Source organism: Dama dama, chromosome X, assembly GCF_033118175.1.
Source record: "Dama dama isolate Ldn47 chromosome X, ASM3311817v1, whole genome shotgun sequence".
Taxonomy (NCBI): Eukaryota; Metazoa; Chordata; class Mammalia; order Artiodactyla; family Cervidae; genus Dama; species Dama dama.
The window spans coordinates 137,810,850-137,830,001 of record NC_083714.1 but is presented as its reverse complement, the minus strand read 5'-3'; the positions used below and the strand labels follow the sequence as shown (position 1 = coordinate 137,830,001).

At 39.1% G+C, this 19,152-nt stretch overlaps 1 protein-coding gene and 1 non-coding gene across 2 annotated transcripts in view; one reads left to right on the top strand and one right to left on the bottom strand.

Annotated features, from left to right (window-relative positions):
* The window catches only part of LOC133051872 (carbonic anhydrase 5B, mitochondrial), a 389,751-nt gene that overhangs the window by 294,378 nt on the left and 76,221 nt on the right, over positions 1 to 19,152 (top strand). The window lies entirely within an intron of this gene.
* On the bottom strand, positions 1,425 to 1,531 carry LOC133053189 (U6 spliceosomal RNA). The gene has a single exon (XR_009692124.1). It is a non-coding gene; the product is annotated as a U6 spliceosomal RNA (small nuclear RNA).

The window sequence follows — 19,152 nt, the reverse complement described above, 5'->3', positions numbered from 1 at the left end:
TACATGTATTCCCCATCCCGATCCCCCCTCCCACCTCCCTCTCCACCCGATTCCTCTGGGTCTTCCCAGTGCACCAGGCCCGAGCACTTGTCTCATGCATCCCACCAGGGCTGGTGATCTGTTTCACTATAGATAATATACATGCTGTTCTCTCGAAACATCCCACCCTCACCTTCTCCCACAGAGTCCAAAAGTCTGTTCTGTACGTATGTGTCTCTTTTTCTGTTTTGCATATAGGGTTATCATTACCATCTTTCTAAATTCCATATATATGTGTTAGTATGCTATAATGTTCTTTATCTTTCTAGCTTACTTCGCTCTGCATAATGGGCTCCAGTTTCATCCATCTCATTAGAACTGATTCAAATGAATTCTTTTTAATGGCTGAGTAATATTCCATGGTGTATATGTACCACAGCTTCCTTATCCATTCATCTGCTGATGGGCATCTAGGTTGCTTCCATGTCCTGGCTATTATAAACAGTGCTGCAGTGAACATTGGGGTGCACGTGTCTCTTTCAGATCTGGTTTCCTCAGTGTGTATGCCCAGAAGTGGGATTGCTGGGTCATATGGCAGTTCTATTTCCAGTTTTTAAAGAAATCTCCACACTGTTCTCCATAGCGGCTGTACTAGTTTGCATTCCCACCAACAGTGTAAGAGGGTTCCCTTTTCTCCACACCCTCTACAGCATTTATTGCTTGTAGACTTTTGGATAGCAGCCATCCTGACTGGCGTGTAATGGTACCTCATTGTGGTTTTGATTTGCATTTCTCTGATGATGAGTGATGTTGAGCATCTTTTCATGTGTTTGTTAGCCATCTGTATGTCTTCTTTGGAGAAATGTCTGTTTAGTTCTTTGGCCCATTTTTTGATTGGGTCATTTATTTTTCTGGAATTGAGCTGCAGGAGTTGCTTGTATATTTTTGAGATTAATCCTTTGTCTGTTGCTTCATTTGCAATTATTTTCTCCCAGTCTGAGGGCTGTCTTTTCACCTTGCTTATCGTTTCCTTTGTTGTGCAAAAGCTTTTAAGTTTCATTAGGTCCCATTTGTTTATTTTTGCTTTTATTTCCAATATTCTGGGAGGTGGGTCATAGAGGATCCTGCTGTGATTTATGTCAGAGAGTGTTTTGCCTATGTTCTTCTCTAGGAGTTTTATAGTTTCTGGTCTTACATTTAGATCTTTAATCCATTTTGAGTTTATTTTTGTGTATGGTGTTAGAAAGTGTTCTAGTTTCATTCTTTTACAAGTGGTTGACCAGTTTTCCCAGCACCACTTGTTAAAGAGGTTGTCTTTTTTCCATTGTATATCCTTGCCTCCTTTGTCGAAGATAAGGTGTCCATAGGTTCGTGGATTTATCTCTGGGCTTTCTATTCTGTTCCATTGATCTATATTTCTGTCTTTGTGCCAGTACCATGACTGTAAAAATATGGAACACTTCACGAATTTGCGTGTTATCCTTGCGCAGGGGCCATGCTAATCTTCTCTGTATCGTTCCAATTTTAGTATATGTGCTGCCAAAGCAAGCACTCCTCATAACTCTTATCTATGAGTCTTATTTCTGCTTTCTCAAGTCTTACATGTTTGCAATGCTCTTTCCTCTTCAGTTTCTTTTATAAACATCCATAATTCCTTAAAGCATTTGTCATATGTTTTGCTTTCAAGATTTCATTTGGGCAGTGTTCAGATTAAAATGTTAAACCCAGCAACTTCCCTTGTAGTTCAGTGGTAAAGAATCCACCTGCCAATACAGGAGCCATGGGTTCAATCCCTGATCTGGGAAGATCCCACATGCCACAACTACTGAGCCTGTGCTCTACAACAAGAGAAGCCACTGCAGTGGGGAAGCCTGCAAACTGCAACTAGAGAGTAGCCCCTGCTCGCTGCAAATGTAGAAAAGCCCTTGCAGCAACAAAGAACCAGCAGCCAAAAAATAAATAAATAAATTTATATATATAAAAAAGTTAACCCAGAACTGCCAAAAAATTTCCAGATGTGATTTGGTACATGCAGTACCAGGCCCACTGTTTATGTTTTCTTTCTTGATCTAGACACTATGTATTATTGCTCTATAAATTGCATTTTGAGTTTTTTAAAAATTATGTTATACAAATATTACTTTTTGTGCCTATAAACAATTAAGATCCCCACATCTTTTTTCTAGGAATTGTTATTAAGTCAAACTCCTATGTTAAAAGCTAAGTATGGGTCTCTAGTGTTTTTCTTTTTGTGTTTCTTTTGACTTATTATTCCAAACTACCATCCTGTTGGATAGAATATGGACTCTGACATCCAATGTATTTACTCTCTTTTCTAGTCAGTGCTGTCAGCTGAAACATTACAAGCTTGTTGTGACAGGCAGAATTCCAAGATTATTCCCAAAATTTCTACCTCCTAGAGTCTACACGTTGGGATAATCCTCTTGTCTTAAGTGTGGATAGAACCTGTGACTTGCTTCTAACCAATAGGATATGGCAAAGGTGAAGGAATTTTGCAGATATAATGAAGGTCCCTAAGCAATTGTCTTTGAATTTGTCAAAAGGGAAAACATCCAGGGTGGGCTTGACTTAACCAGGGGAGCCCTCTAGAAGAGGGTCCAGATCTTTGCTGAAAGGAGAGAATTGAAGCAGGAGAGACTCCCCCTGCTAGCCTTGAAGAAGCAAATGACCATATTGTGAACAACCTATGAAAAGGGTTGGCCTCTAGGAGTTGAGAGCCTCGCTCCTCCAGCTGCAAGGACCTGAATTCTGGCAACAATATGAGTGAGTTTGGAAGAAGTTCCTTGATTCTTAGAAGAAACTGTGTTCCCTACCAACACCTTGATTGTAAAGGACCCAGCTAAGGACCCATGAAAACTGTAGGATAATGTATGTTGTTCTGAGCCACTAAGTTTGTGGTAATTTATTATGCATCATGTAAAATGAATGCACTTGTCTTCAGCATTATCATCCATGTCTTGGGTAAGAGAGTTGGACTACACAGTGAAAGAGCACCATCCATCAAGACCCTTCCTCTACTCCTCACCTGTGGCTTCCATAGCATCCCTAATGTGCCTTGCCTACCCAGGTTAGTGAACTTTACTTAGTGAGAGGTAGAAAACATCACTGTAGTGGGCCACATATCTGCTTCTGAGTCAGAAGAAAATTGCCTCCACAAAAAGAGAAGACATATTGAAAACCAGTACAGTTTGTGTTGTATACTATTGCAATACTTAGTAACGGCTCTGCTGATTCATTCTGTGACAAAGCATATGAATCAGGCATTAGTGGATCATCCCTGTTGTTGTGAGAGAGCCATTTACCTCAGGATAAAGAATGTCTGTTAATATTCTGGGCACGCTTGAGACTCTTGACTAAGAGGCCAACTCTGCCCTCTCATTAGTACTTTGTGTGTGCTGAGACCTTCATTAAGATTCCACTTTCTTTAATGTGGTCACCTTGGCATGTTTTCTGAATGACCTTAGTGGTTTGGGGAGGATTGCTTTTTCCAAATAATAGGCAAGAATGCAGAAAGTAATTGGATTTGGCATACTTTGTAGCATCTCATTGGATTGCTTTTAGAAGAGCTCTTCAAGAAAGGCTTTATTTAAATCAAGAGAAAAGAGGAAGATTTGACTGGAGGTGCTGATGAGCTTCTGTGAGATTCAATGACTAATGCTGTACGTCAGCATCAGGCTTCCATGTGGACGGGCATTATGACATCAGTGTGTGTAGACTCCCTAATGCTGAGGGAAGAAAGGAAGGCAAAGTCAGCCCACCCCATGCAGAAAGTTAGTAGGAATATAGTGAGAATCCAGGAGGCTGAATGCATTCTGTGTTGTTGAGGGACAAATGAGCAAACAACTTCAGTTTCTGGAGTGGTTTTGGATCTCAGAGATGTCCTCAGACAACAGCTCTGGACCTGACCTGAAGCAGGCTTTCTTAACATCCACACTATTGACATTTGGGGTAGAAAAATTCTTTGTTGTGTGTGGTGATGGGGGGCAGGGGCACTCTCTTGCGCATTGTAAGCTATTCAGTAGCATTTCTGGCCTCTACACACTGGATGCCAGCAGCACCCTCCCTGCCACCGCCAACCTCTCACAAGGAAAAACCAAAAATGTCTCCATATCTTGTCAAATGTTCCTCAAAATCACTTATCACTTCCAGTTGAAAACCACCGCTTTAAAATAAGCAAAGATACACTTAATTTTTGGCCTGATGTCTGTTTCTTGTGATGCTTTAATTTTTTGAGTCTGTTTAACTAAAATGAATTGAGCACTTGCCATGAACAAGTGCACAGAACTATGCTGCATGCTGGGAGGAGGTTCTGCCCTGACTTCTTTCTTGTCTAGAGCTGACTAATTGCAAGCCAGAGCTGTTTTAGCTTCTCTTCTTCAGCCAGAATTTAAGTATATGATTTTATATAGTTGGAATTATAATGTTTTCTTTTTTAAAATTTATTTTTAATGAGAAGATAATTGCTTTACAATGTTGTGTTGGTTTCTGCCATACAACAATGTGAATCAGCCTCCACTCCCATGTAATGTTTTATATTTTAACTTTTACCACTAAACAAATTATCAAAAGACATTTCTTTGCATTCTAATGCCTGTAGCACATCACATTTTTTTCTTCTTAGCACTTACCACTTTGTGAAATTATTTTTATTCATTTGCCTATTTACTTGGCTTTTGGTATTTTTTCCTTTTGGAATGGAGGTTCCATGAAGGCAAGAATCTTTTTTATCTCCTTCACTCTTATTTTCCCCACTATCGAGAAATGGTTGACATATAATAGGTGCTTAATAAATATTTGTTGAAAAATAAGAAATTAATATTCCATATGAATTTATGTAAGTTATCTAACAATTTCCATCAGCTGGGCATTTTCATTGTTTTCATTTTTTCCCTTTGGAGACCATATTTTTACAAAATTCTTTTTTGTTTCGGGTTACTTTGTTGTTGTTGTTGTTGTTCAGTCACTAAGTCATGTCCAACTCTTTGTGACCCCATGGACTGCAGCTTGCTAGACTTCCCTTTCCTTCACCATCTCCTGGAGTTTGCTCAAACTCATGTCTATTGAGTCAGTGATGCCATCCAACCATCTCATCCTCTGTGGCCCCCTTTTCCTCCTGCCTTTAATCTTTCCCAGCATCAGGGTCTTTTCCAATGAGTCAGCTCTTTGAATCAGGTGGCCAAAGTATTGGAGCTTCAGCTTCAGCATCAGTTCTTCCAATGAATATTCAGGATTGATTTCCTTTAGGAAATTTCTAGAAGTGGAATTAATTAATACCTCAAAAGACCTGAATAATTTTAAGCCTCCTGATTCTTGTTGCCCAACTGCTGCTGCTGCTGCTGCTAAGTTGCTTCAGTCATGTCCGACTCTGTGCGACCCCATAGACGGCAGCCCACCAGGCGTCTGTCCCTGGGATTCTCCAGGCAAGAATTACTAGAGTGGGTTGCCATTTCCTTCTCCAATGCATGAAAGTGAAAAGCGAAAGTGAAGTCGCTCAGTCGTGTCCAACTCCTAGCGACTCCATGGACTGCAGCCTACCAGGCTCCTCCGTCCATGGGATTTTCCAGGCAAGAGTACTGGAGTGGGATGCCATTGCCTTCTCCATATTGCCCAACTACCCCTCAAAAAAAAAAAAAAACTATGTCAGTATTCAGTCCCAACAGTATGTGAGAGTAATAAGAGAACGTTTATTGACTCTGCATATTTTTTAAGAAATCAGGAATATATTTTATAAATGATCACTCATAGTCCTTTCAATTTTTTGCATTCTTATTTGAATATGGATTTGTCTAATGACATGAGAATTCACATATTCTACTACCAAAATAATAATAATAATAAAAGTAATAATAAAGTCACATTGAAAATCCAGGAGCAAGTGGGCAACTTTTGCTTCCTGTTCTGATTCTTTACTGTCTCTTTCCTAAAACCCACTCTCCCACTGGGACTTTGGAATATTATTTAATATTGTTTTTAGTAAAATTTCAACCTTCTTATAAGAGAAATGTGACCAAGAGCATGGTTGCTCAAGAGTTGCTACCATGCAAAAAAACCAAGGAACTTAATTGTCATTGAACCAGTTGGTTTCTGCCAATAATTGGTAACAGCCTCAGTTATCAACAAGTAAAATATTTAATGGAAAGAAGGCTGTTAAAAAACTGGAAAGCAAGATCTGAAATTTCATCAGTTTGCCCATGGATGTTCAGTTAATTATTTGCTATGAGAGGTTTTTTTTTTTTTTAATGAGAGAGGTAATTTTAAATTCTTTAAGTTCTTATACATGTTCAAAAGGATAGTGCTCCAGAGGAGGATGAAACACCATGTTCTGAGGAAAACAGTCTGGCTAAGCTAGCAAATGGAAGGAAGAGGTCGAATCCATTTACAGAACTTAGTTTCCTGCTGTTCATTCTGTGTTGCCCAAGCTTCCTGATAGTAATGAAATTATCTTCAAGTGAAAGACTAAGACTTGGGAGAGAAATTGAGCACGGAAAATCAATACTATGTTTCAGTGGTTCCTGACCAGAACATTAAGCTCCTTTTTATAGCACAGAGACAAATCTTAGTGACTCAGTTCTGTCTCCCTGGTTGGTGGACAATATCTCAAACAATATTAGATTCTGGTTTCTTTTAAAACTATAAAAATCATTCAAGTCTGAGTGGCTAGCTATATTTTTTCAATGGTATTAATATTGACTTGAGATTTTCAACTTTAATAGTGTTGGCATTTTAATTAGGTATTAACTTTCTCTGTAAAAATGAAGATGAAAGGAATTATATGGGCTACAGCCTTTTGAAAGGAAAACACTTGTCAGTAACATCAGAGAATGTTGGCAGTGAGGAAGGTCAGAAATGATCCCCCAATCTTTTCTCATGGGGTGTGCTTTGAATATGATGTTAAATATAAAAGAGAAATTAATGTAGTATAATTTGGAAAAAGTTTTATCTCAGTCAATCTTGTAAGAGTATGATTTTTTTTTTCTTCCTCAAAATTGTTGAAGATTAGTTTTAGAACTTGTACATATCTGTGTATTATTTACATGCATATATTTATATGTATGTACAAATTTATATTTCTATGACACTATAACAGAGGTTGGCAAACTATATAGCCTGAGTGTATGGCAGAAAGTGAAGAAGAACTAAAGAGCCTCTTGATGAAAGTGAAAGAGGAGAGTGAAAAAGTTGGCTTAAAGCCCAACATTCAGAAAACTAAGATCATGGCATCCGGTCCCATCACTTCATGGCAAATAGATGGGGAAACAGTGGTTAACTTTATCTTTGGGGATTCCAAAATCACTGCAGATGGTGACTGTAGCCATGAAATTAAAAGATGCTTATTCCTTGGAAGGAAAGTTATGACCAACCTAGACAGCATATTAAAAAGCAGAGACACTACTTTACCAACAAAGGTCTGTCTAGTCAAGGCTATGGTTTTTCCAGTAGTCATGTATGGATGTGAGAGTTGGACTATGAAGAAAGCTGAGCGCCAAAGAATTGATGCTTTTGAACTCTGATGTTGGAGAAGACTCTTGAGAGTCCCTTGGACTGCAAGGATATCTAATCAGTCCATCCTAAAGGAGATCAGTCCTGGGTGTTCATTGGAAGGACTGATATTGAAGCTGAAGTTCCAATACTTTGGCCACCTGATGCGAAGAGCTGACTCATTTGAAAAGACGCTGATGCTGGGAAAGATTGAAGGTGGGAGGAGAAGGGGATGACAGAGGATGAGATGGTTGGATGGCATCACCGACTCAACAGAGATGAGTTTGGGTAAACTCTGGGAGTTGGTGATGGACAGGGAGGCCTGGCATGCTGCAGTCCATGTGGTCGCAAAGGGTTGGACATGACTGAGTGACTGAACTGAACTTGTTTTTTTAAATAAAGTTGTACTGAAACACAGCCATATATTTTTATGTTTATTTATGATCTGTGGCTGCTTTTTGCTATAATGAGAGTTGGGTAGGTTTCACAGAGACTGTATGGACCTTTACAGAAAACCATTTACTGACTCCTGGTATAGAGCCATATCTTTGTATTTGGCACATGTTTGAATAAAGAGAAGAGAAAAGAAGAGAAGAGAATAAATAGTCGTATAAAAATACCTATTATGGAGCACATGCTATGTTAGGAAGATGCTTGTTGACATGGAAGTAAAAATGTGTTCAATGTGAAGAGAATTGGGAAAAGAAGCTCAGAATGTTATTAGAGGCCTCTAAAGAGGATGGAAACAGAAACGATACTGAGTCATCAACTTGGAATTAGTTAACACTATACCAAAATGCCTATGAAGATACATTTATCAGAGGAATCAATATAATCCAGTTAAACAAATTAAACAATTATTATGTGGCAGACATTGTGCCAAGCCACAAAAGTTACCAAGACTCATGAGCCTACCACATGAAGAGCTAAGAAATATTTATTTTTATTGAGTTTCATTCTCCAGACCTGTTACTGGCTAGAGCACTGATCAGTTATATCATTAAGCTGGTACACTGTGCAAAGTCAGGGAAAATTACTGAAATTGAACTCTTTCATCTTTCGCTTCAAACCTGTTTCTCTTCATGTACTCTCAGTTTGGGGAAGCATATTACTACCCAACTGACCAACCTGATTGTCAGCTTTTCTGCTTTCTCTCTGAAATAATAGAATTTTTTTCCCCACTTTACTTTACCTGACTCACTGAGGTACCACCTCCTCTTAGAAGATTCCTTAACCCCATCTCTTCTTGTTTCCACACTGGCGCCAGTCTGGGTTATGTATCTGCCATGTAGTTCCAATATATCCCAGTACATACTTCTCATGACAGGGCCCTTGCCACTGTATTTTAGTGGTTTCTCTACCTGGAAGGAGGCCATTTTCACATTACATAAAACTGGGAAATGGAATGTATGGACATAGGTAAATGGATGTATGTGATCAGAAATAGTGAACCCAGCTTTTCTAGTTGTCCCATGGTCATTGCGTAAGTGCTGCTGCTGCTGCTGCTAAGTCACTTCAGTCGTGTGCGACCCCATAGACGGCAGCCCACCAGGCTCCTCTGTCCCTGGGATTCTCCAGGCAAGAATACTGGAGTGGGTTGCCATTTCCTTCTCCAATGCATGAAAGTGAAAACTGAAAGTGAAGTCGCTCAGTCATGCCTGACTCTTAGCAACCCCATGGACTGCAGCCTACCAGGCTCCTCCGTCCATGGGATTTTCCAAGCAAGAGTACTGGAGTGGGTTGCCATTGCCTTCTCCATTGTATAAGTGAGTATATACATATTCATTTATTAAGTCTACTAATACTTATTAAGCATTCTCTTCCTGCTGAACACTTTATATTTAACAGTGAGAGATACAGCAGTGAACTAGGCAGGAAAAGTTCATGTCCTCATGGAAGTTACATTCTAGTGAGGACAAACAAAGAAAGTTTTAAAGCAACCTCATCACCACCACTGCAGTTTTAAAGATAAAAGAAAACTGAGACCTATTATCTACTCTAAACTCTTACTGGGACCGTTACACTTTTATTCATAATACAAAATATTGTAAATAGGTAGACTTTTCTAAGTTGTCACATTAATTAATAAACTTTACAATCAAGAATATGGCAGTATCACTTCAATCCAGTCAGAATGGCCATCATCAAAAAGTCTACAAAGAATAAATGCTGGAGAGGGTGTGGAGAAAGGGAATGCTCTTGCACTGTTGATGGGAATGTAAATTGATACAGCCACTAAGGAAGATAGTATGGAGATTCGTCTAAAAACTAGGAATAAAGCCATCATATGACCCAGCAATACCACTCCTAGGCATATACCCTGAGGAAACCAAAATTGAAAAAGACACAGGTACCCCAATGTTCACTGCAGCACTGTTTACAATAGCTAGAACATGGAAGCAACCTAGATCTCCATCAACAGATGAATGGATAAAGAAGCTGTGGTACATATGCACAATGGAATATTACTCAGCCATAAAAGGGAACAGATTTGAGTTCTAATGAGGTGGATGAAATTAGAGCCTATTATACAGAGTGAAATAAGTCAGAAAGAGAAAGATAAATATCGTATACTAACGCATATATACGGAATCTAGAAAGATGGTACCAAAGAATTTATTTGCAGGGCAGCAGTGGAGAAACAGACATAGAGAACAGACTTATGGACATGGGGAGAGGGGAGGAGAGGGTGAGATGTATGGAGAGAGTAATACGGAAACTTACATTACCATGTGTAAAATAGAGAGCCAACGGGAATTTGCTCTATGACTCAGGGAACTCAAACAGGGGCTCTGTATCAACCTAGAGGGATGGGATGGGGAGGGAGATGGGAGGGAGGTTCAAGAGGGAGGGGATATATGTATGCCTATGGCTGATTCATATTGAGGTTTAACATAAAACAACAAAATGTTGTAAAGCAATTATACTTCAATTAAAAATAAATTATTTTTTAAAAGTTAAAATAATAAGAAAAATATAGTTATATTAGAAATTCACGAGAAGTTAAACAACCATAAATAAATAAGGTGAGGTAGTGACAAATGGTAAGAAAAAAGGGCAAGAAGAAATGGAAACTGAGTGGATGGCTGGTTGGTGGCTGTTTTTGGTAAGATGGTCAGAAATAGCATCTTTGAAGGCATGGTGCTTGGCACTTCACCAGCATGAAGACAGGGTGGGTGTAGGGTGGCCAGAGCAGAATGAGAGAAAGGCATGGGCCAAATTATAGAAAACTGTTCAACCTTGGGAAGGAGTTTGAATTTTATTCTGAGTATAACAGGGAAAACCATTGGAGGGTTATGAGTAAGAGAGTAACATGGTTAAATTTGGTTTTACAAAGTTCTCAAAGGTTGCTCTGTGGAGAACAGAGAAGGGGGTATAGGAAGAGAAAGTGGCAAAACCTCCAGTTAGGAGGCACTGGAGTTGGGGAGAGTTGATGGACTTGGGCAATGATGTTGGCAGTGGCAACAGTGAGAAGTGGTCAGCCATGAGCACTGCTTTGAAGGTAGAACTGCCATAACTTGAAGAATTGGTTGTGGGGATGAGGAAAATAGAGGGGCTTATCATGGATGACTCCAAGGGTTTGATTTGAACAACTGGATATTAGAAGTGGTTATTTATCCAGACACACATACACACCCCATGTGTGTCAGAGAGCCAACTGAATGAAATGAAACTATTTATTAAAGAATTTAAATATTAATACTATTATACATAATTCTTTAGTTAAGGTAAAAATTTCCTCAAGCCACTTGGCTTTTATTTTCTGAAATAAAAGTGTCTAAAAAATAATTTGGTCTTTAGACCTTTCTTTTAATTTTTAATTTAATTTAACCTTTTCTATCATAAATGCAGTAATGGAGACCCAGAGAGAGGTTCAGAGGCTCATTCTAGGTCCCAGTGTCAGTGTATACCAGAACAGGCTGGTATACCTTCTTTTTTTTTTTTCATTTATTTATATTAGTTGTAGGCTAATTACTTTACAAAATTGTAGGCGTTTTTGCCATACATTGATATGAATCAGCCATGGTTTTACATGTGTCCCCCATCCTGAACCTCACTCCCACCTCCCTCCCCATCCCATCCCTCTGGGTCATCCCAGTGCACCAGCCCTGAGCACTTGTCTTATGCATCCAACCTGGACTGGCGATCTGTTTCACAATTGATAATATACATGTTTCAATGCTATTCTCTCAGATCATCCCACTCTCGCCTTCTCCCACAGAGTCCAAAAGTCTGTTCTATACATCTGTGTCTCTTTTTCTGTCTTGCATATAGTGTTATCGTTACCATCTTTCTAAATTCCATATATATGCATTAGTATACTGTATTGGTGTTTTTCTTTCTGGCTTACTTCACTCTGTATAATGGGCTCCAGTTTCATCCACCTCATTAGAACTGATTCAAATGGATTCTTTTTAATGGCTGAGTAATATTCCATGGTGTATATGTACCACAGCTTCCTTATCCATTTGTCTGCTGATGGGCATCTAGGTTGCTTCCATGTCCTGGCTATTATAAACAGTGCTGCGATGAACACTGGGGTACACGTGTCTCTTTCAGATCTGGTTTCCTCAGTGTGTATGCCCAGGAGTGGGATTGCTGGGTCATATGGCAATTCCATTTCCAGTTTTTTAAGGAATCTCTACACTGTAGAACCCCCTTCTTATATTTCCTTAACCAATTTGGACTTAAATCACCTTGCTTTTTATAAAAGCACTATTTTCAATTGTGCCTATTTAAAATAATAATTGAAACTCAGTATGAGAGATAAACTCTTGGAGATTGTTTTAAAGTAATGACTTAATAGTTTAAAAATTTCTCAATACATATACACATAATCCTTAAAAAAGATGTCCATAGCTCCAGGCCTGCTGAGGTTACATATTCAATTTTACTTCCGCTCAAAAAAAATTTTTTTTTGAATCAATTTTACTTTTGAAAAAATTCTACTTTTTCTTTTAGTTTTCATTATCATATAATGGCAATAATCAACTGAATTACTTTAAAATTGCATGTATAAATTTTTCTTTTGTAAAATAATTTTAGCCTTAAGTTTATCATCTTCAGAACACTGATAGAACAAAATGTACCTGGATATATTAGATTTCTTTCCTCAGAAATGAAAGAAAGAAGCAAGTTTAAACTGTGAGGATTTTTTTTTAAATTCAGCATAATGTAGTTTTATTTATAATTCTCTTCCTTGTGACTCAGCACATCTTGTCATATTGAACAGTCTTTTATGGTAGTTTTCTTCCCATGAATTTCTAGCATTACTGTATTCTTTAATGTGAAGCTTATTAATTGTGTAAAAGTTTAGAAAAGTCTGCCTTGGATGTCAGCATCATGTCAGTGTGAGATGCTCTCTTTGTCTCTCCCCTTCATTCTACAACTACTAAAACATCCATAACTCAATATGGGTTCCTTGGCATAAAACACTAGGACTCTAGAGAGACCCACACATCTTTACCTTTGAAGGTGGATAAATTGGCATACATAGAGGAGACATCTTTAGAAAGATGGTAACGATAACACTATATGCAAGACAGAAAAAGAGACACAGATGTATAGAACAGACTTTTGGACTCTATGGGAGAAGGCGAGAGTGGGATGATCTGAGAGAATAGCATTGAAATATGTATATTATCAAGTGTGAAACAGATCGCCAGTCCAGGTTGGATGCATAAGACAAAGATAAAGGAACAGAGGAGGCAGTGCCTGTAAGCCTGCTGCCGCCACCTCCGCCCCAGCCATAGTGTCTGAGGCCTGAGTTCCGGAGAACCCGGTAGCACCAAGGGAGACACACGTGACTTCAGCCTCAGGAAACTGGACAGCAGCAGTGGTAGGGCCCATGAACTAGGCAACCTCAGAAATGGCGAATGTGCCTGACGTCCTAGTGCGCCCAGCGGCAGTGCCAATGACAGAAGTGACACCAGCAGCAGTAAGGCACCAGTGACCCTGGAGGAATAAGCAGCAATAATGAAGGTGGTGGAGGGTGCAAAGTGCAGAGTCTCAGGTAAGATAAGCCAAAAAACTTGTGTAATAGCACCATCTACTGAAAACAAAAGAAAGGCCAACCTGTTGAATTATTAGAATCAAAGTAAACAAAACCTTAGTCAATGAAGCCAAAGTAGACCTGTTTTTTAAATTCCCTTGCTTTTTCTATGATCCAACAGATGTTGGCAATTTGATCTCTGCTTCCTCTGACTTTTCTAAACCTAGCTTTTACATCTGGAAGTTCTTGGTTCACATACTGCTGAAGCCTAACTTGAAGGATTTTGAACGTGACCTTGCTAGCATGTGAAATGAGCACAATTGTACGGTAGTTTGAACATTCTTTGGCATTGCCTTTCTTTGAGATTGGAATGAAAACTGAACTTCCCCAGTCCTGTAGCTGTTGTTGAGTTTTCCAAATTTGCTGACATGTTGAGTGTAGCACTTTCACAGCATCATCTTTTAGGATTTGAAATAGCTCAGCTGGAATTCCATCACCTCCACTACCTTTGTTCGTAGTCATGCTTCCTAAGGTCCAGTTGAGTTCACACTCCAAACTGTCTAGCTCTAGGTGAGTGATCATACCATCATGGTTATCCAGGTCTTTAAGACTTTTTTATATAATTCTTCTGTGTATTCTTGCCACCTCTTCTTAATCTATTCTGCTTCTGTTAGGTCCTTGCCATTTCTGTCCTTTATTGTCCTCATATTTGTATGACATGTTCCCTTCATATCTCCAGTTTTCTTAAAGAGAGCTCTAGTGTTTCCCATTCTATTGTTTTCCTCTATTTCTTTTCATTGTTCACTTAAGAAGGCCTTATAATCTCTCCTTGCTGTTCTCTGGAACTCTGCATTCAGTTGGGTATATATTTCCCTTTCTCCTTTGCATTTCACTTCTCTTCTTTTCTCAGCTATTTATAATGCCTCCTCAGACAACCACTTTGCCTTTTTGCATTTCTTTTTCTTGGGAATGGTTTTGGTTACCACCTCCTAAATAGTGTTACAAACCTCCAGCCATAATTCTTTAGGCACTCTGTCTACCAGATCTAATCCCTTGAATCTATTCATTACTTATGCTGTATAATGATAAGGGATTTGATTTAGGTCATACATGAATGGCTTAATGGCTTTCCCTACTTCAGTTTAAGCCTGGATTTTGCAATAAAGAGCTCATGATCTGAGCCACAGAGCTTCCTGTCTTGTTTTTGCTGACTGTATAGAGCTTCTCCATCTTGGGCTGCAAAGAATATAATCAGGCTGATTTCATTATTGACCATTTGGTGATGTCCATGTATAGAGTCATCTCTTGTGTTGTTGGAAGAGGGTGTTTACTATGACCAGTGCATTCTCTTAGCAAAACTTTGTTAGCCTTTACCCTGCTTCATTTTGTACTCCAAGGCCAAACTTGCCTGTTGCTAAGTATCTCTTGACTTCCTACTTTTGTGTTCCAATCCCCTATGATGAAAAGGGCATCTTTAGAAAAAAATTTTTTAATTTGTTTTTTAATTGAAGGATAATTGCTTTATAGAATTTTGTTGTTTTCTGTCAAACCTCAACATGAATCAACCATAGGTATACACATGTCCCCTCCCTCTTGAACCTCCCTCCCATCTCCCTCCCCATCCCACCCCTCTAGGTTGATACAGAGCCCCTGTTTGAGTTTCCTGAGACACACAGTGGATTCCTGTTGGCTGTCTGTTTTACATATGGTAATGTAAGTTTCCATGTTACTCTCTCCATACATCTTCCCCTCTTCCCATGTCCATAAGTCTGTTCTCTATGTCTGTTTCTCCATTACTGTCCTACAAATAAATTCTTTCTAGATTCCTTATATATGCATTAGTTAGTTAGTTAGTTCAGTCACTCAGTTGTGTCTGACTCTTTGGGACCCCATGGACTGCAGCATGCCAGGCCTCCCTGTCTATCACCAATTCCCGGAGTTGTGTATATGTGTTAGTACACGATATTTATCTTTCTCTTTCTGATTTACTTCACTCTGTATAGTAGGCTCTAGGGTCATCCAACTCATTAGAACTGATTCAAATGTGTTCCTCTTTATGGCTGAGTAATATGCCATTGTTCATATGTACCACAGATTCTTTATCCATTCATTTGTTGATGGATATCTAGGTTGCTTCCATGTTCTGGCTATTGTAAATAGTGGAAAAGGGCATCTTTTTTGGTGTTGGTTCTAGAAGGTCTTATAGATCTGGTTCAGAATTTGGAAAGGAGTACATCAAGGCTGTATATTATCACCCTGCTTATTTAACTTATATGCAGAGTACATCATGCAAAATGCTGGGCTGGATAAAGCCCAAGCTAGAATCAAGATTGCCAGGAGAAATACCAATGACCTCAGATATGCACATGATACATAATAGATATCTATATATCTCTAATGGATATGTAATATCTCTAGATATGTATCTATATATAATCTGTAGATATAATAGATATAATCTTTATCTAATAGATAATGTAGTAGAAAGGTTTGGCTGCATGTAGTAGCTTACACAATAGGAGTTTCTTTGTGTCTCATGAAATAGTCCAAAGGTAGGAGGATCAGGGACAGTGTGACAGGTCTACTCCATGAGAGTACCCAACAACCAGGGCACTTTCAGCTAACTGCTCTGACACCTTCTGCTGTCCTTATCCTCAAGGTCTAAGACGGTGTGATGCCATATCACGTTCTAATCAATAAGATGAAGGAAGATGGATAGGAGAGTAGATAAGGGCATACCCCTTTTCTTTTATGGATGGGTTTCCTGTTTCTTTCTGGCCATCTCAGTGGCTGGAACTTAATCACATGGCCACATCTAGCAAGCAGAGAGGCTGGGGGAAGTGTAGCCTTTATTCTGAGAGGCCATGTGATTGGTTAAATAGGAGGGACAGATTCTATTCATTTGAAAGGGGAGAATGAATGTTGAGTGACAGACAAATAGCCATCCCTACTGTTCAATCTTCTTTTCCCTCTAAACCATCAAAATCCTTTCTACCCTCCAGAGTCTGGCCTAGGTCAACTTTCACACCCTCCATGAAGCAACAAGGGTAGGGGGTGGGTGGTGGTGGTGGTGATGTAGAAGGGAAGGAGTAGAGAGCCAGGGAATAAAAGGCCTGTTTTTGCTAAAGCTGACTTTAAGGCATTGGAGGACTGCCTCAAGATGTAAACTCAAGATTCTGAGGATACTGAAATAAAAATCAAATAAATTTTTAACTTCTTTAAACATGAGTGCAGTATTAAATTCTTTGAGATGCCTCTCCCCACTTCTAGTGATAAATGACAGCACAAAGGTATGGCTTTGCCTAACTCATACTCTCAAAGTTCCCTCCAGCTCTAAAATCCCATGAGCTTTAATTTATGAAATAGAGAAACCATAAAGAATTCTGATCAAACACAGATCAAAGTCATGACCAATAAATAAATAAATAAAGAGCCCAAGTTTTAAGCAAAATGCAGTTTAGACAAAGAAGTTTTACAGAGAATCCAATTCCATCAACCCTAGATGTCACTTGTTTCATCTTCTTGCTTGGAGCTAGAAATGAGTCTTCTGATTTTCTCCTACTTGTGGTTGGTTTTCTTTTTGTTGCTAAGATTGGAAACTACCATTACTTCCCTCTTAGCCTCTGGCTCCCATGTTCCGTTTACTAGTCTTCTAGAAGTGCCCTAGGGAACGCAAGCAGCTTCCTGGATATTTGTAAATTTCAGATGGACACACAAATCCCATGGCGACCCTCAAGATCCATTGCTTTAAGTATATTTATTTAAGGCTGATTTGAAATATCATTAAATATCTATAAAACTAATCAATGATATAAAAAAGCTTTATTAGTCATTAGAATAAAATAACACTTAGTGAAATAGTGACCTAATTAGGATTTTTTAAAAATTAAAATGTTCCCCATGTTTCATGCAAGTTGGATAGAAAATGATAATGCAGCATTCTCAGAAAACTTACATATTTCATATATGCAATCATTTTTAAAAATAATAACTTTTTTGGAAGAGCAATAGAAAAGAATAAGGCCTTAAGTGAAGGAAGACAGATCACATAATAAGGTGCAAACAGGTGGTCCAGTTGAGTCCAAGAAGGGAAATGGCAGAGGGAAAAAGAGGTTGGGTGTAATATCCCAGTTTGTATATGAGCAATCAGAGGTTATAATAGAAGATTTCAACATAAAGATAGGACTGTGATAAACTGCCTCCTCTGAGCCTAGTCCCCAAAACGGATGCAAATGCTGACCCTTTATTCCTGTGCTTGTAGTCTTATCTCTAGAATCTAGGTGGCAGTCTTGTCTGAGGGGAAATGGAGCAATCTATGCATACGTGTTATGTACACGTATGTACATACAGATAATGCACCCCCTACCCCTGTTGCTTCATGGAGGGTGTGAAAGTTGACCTAGGCCAGACTCTGGAGGGTAGAAAGGATTTTGATGGTTTAGAGGGAAAAGAAGATTGAACAGTAGGGATGGCTATTTGTCTGTCACTCAACATTCATTCTCCCCTTTCAAATGAATAGAATCTGTCCCTCCTATTTAACCAATCACATGGCCTCTCAGAATAAAGGCTACACTTCCCCCAGCCTCTCTGCTTGCTAGATGTGGCCATGTGATTAAGTTCCAGCCACTGAGATGGCCAGAAAGAAACAGGAAACCCATCCATAAAAGAAAAGGGGTATGCCCTTATCTACTCTCCTATCCATCTTCCTTCATCTTATTGATTAGAACATGATATGGCATCACACCGTCTTAGACCTTGAGGATAAGGACAGCAGAAGGTGTCAGAGCAGTTAGCTGAAAGTGCCCTGGTTGTTGGGTACTCTCATGGAGTAGACCTGTCACACTGTCCCTGATCCTCCTACCTTTGGACTATTTCATGAGACACAAAGAAACTCCTATTGTGTAAGCTACTACATGCAGCCAAACCTATCTACTAATGAATACCAGCACTTTAGGAATAGGTAATATTATATGCACAAAAGCTTAGAACTATGAAAACTAGGGCCAGGTAAAAAGAGTGAGAATTCTGGTTCCAAGTTCCTCCTCCATCATCAAAGATGATTTCTTTCTTTTCTTTCTTTCTTTTTCTGAGTTATTTATTTATTTGACTGCACCAAGTGTTAGTTGCAGCCCGTGGAATCTTTGCTGTTTGTTGCGGCATGCAGGATCTTTAATTGTGGTATATGAACTCTTAGTTGCAGCATGTGTGCTCTAGTTCCCTGAGCAGAGATCAAACCCAGGCCCCCTGGGAGCACTGGGAGCATGCAGTCTTAGCCACTGGACCACCAAGCAAGTCCCCCAGGGTGATTTCTTAACAGTCCAAATCTGATCAGGCCATTCTCCCATTAAAAACCTGTGACTTCTTATTCCACTGCATGAATTCTGAAAAAAGGGAAAATGGACCTCCCTCCAAAGAAGAGTACTAAGGTACCCAAAGGCCAAATCATCCTGGACAACAGAAGAAATGCCCATAAATAAATAATGACAATTATTATAGGTGGGGAAAATAATAATTTTGAGAATTGTAACAGTCCCACTCTATATATTTGAGTTTGAATAGCTCAAATACTCCGTCCTGTGTACATTGCTAGCCTTCTCCTTCCAAGCACAGTGTTTGTTTTTCATTTGGTTAGTACTTCGTACTGACTATTCTTTATATCAGAATAGCTTCATTGCTAATTC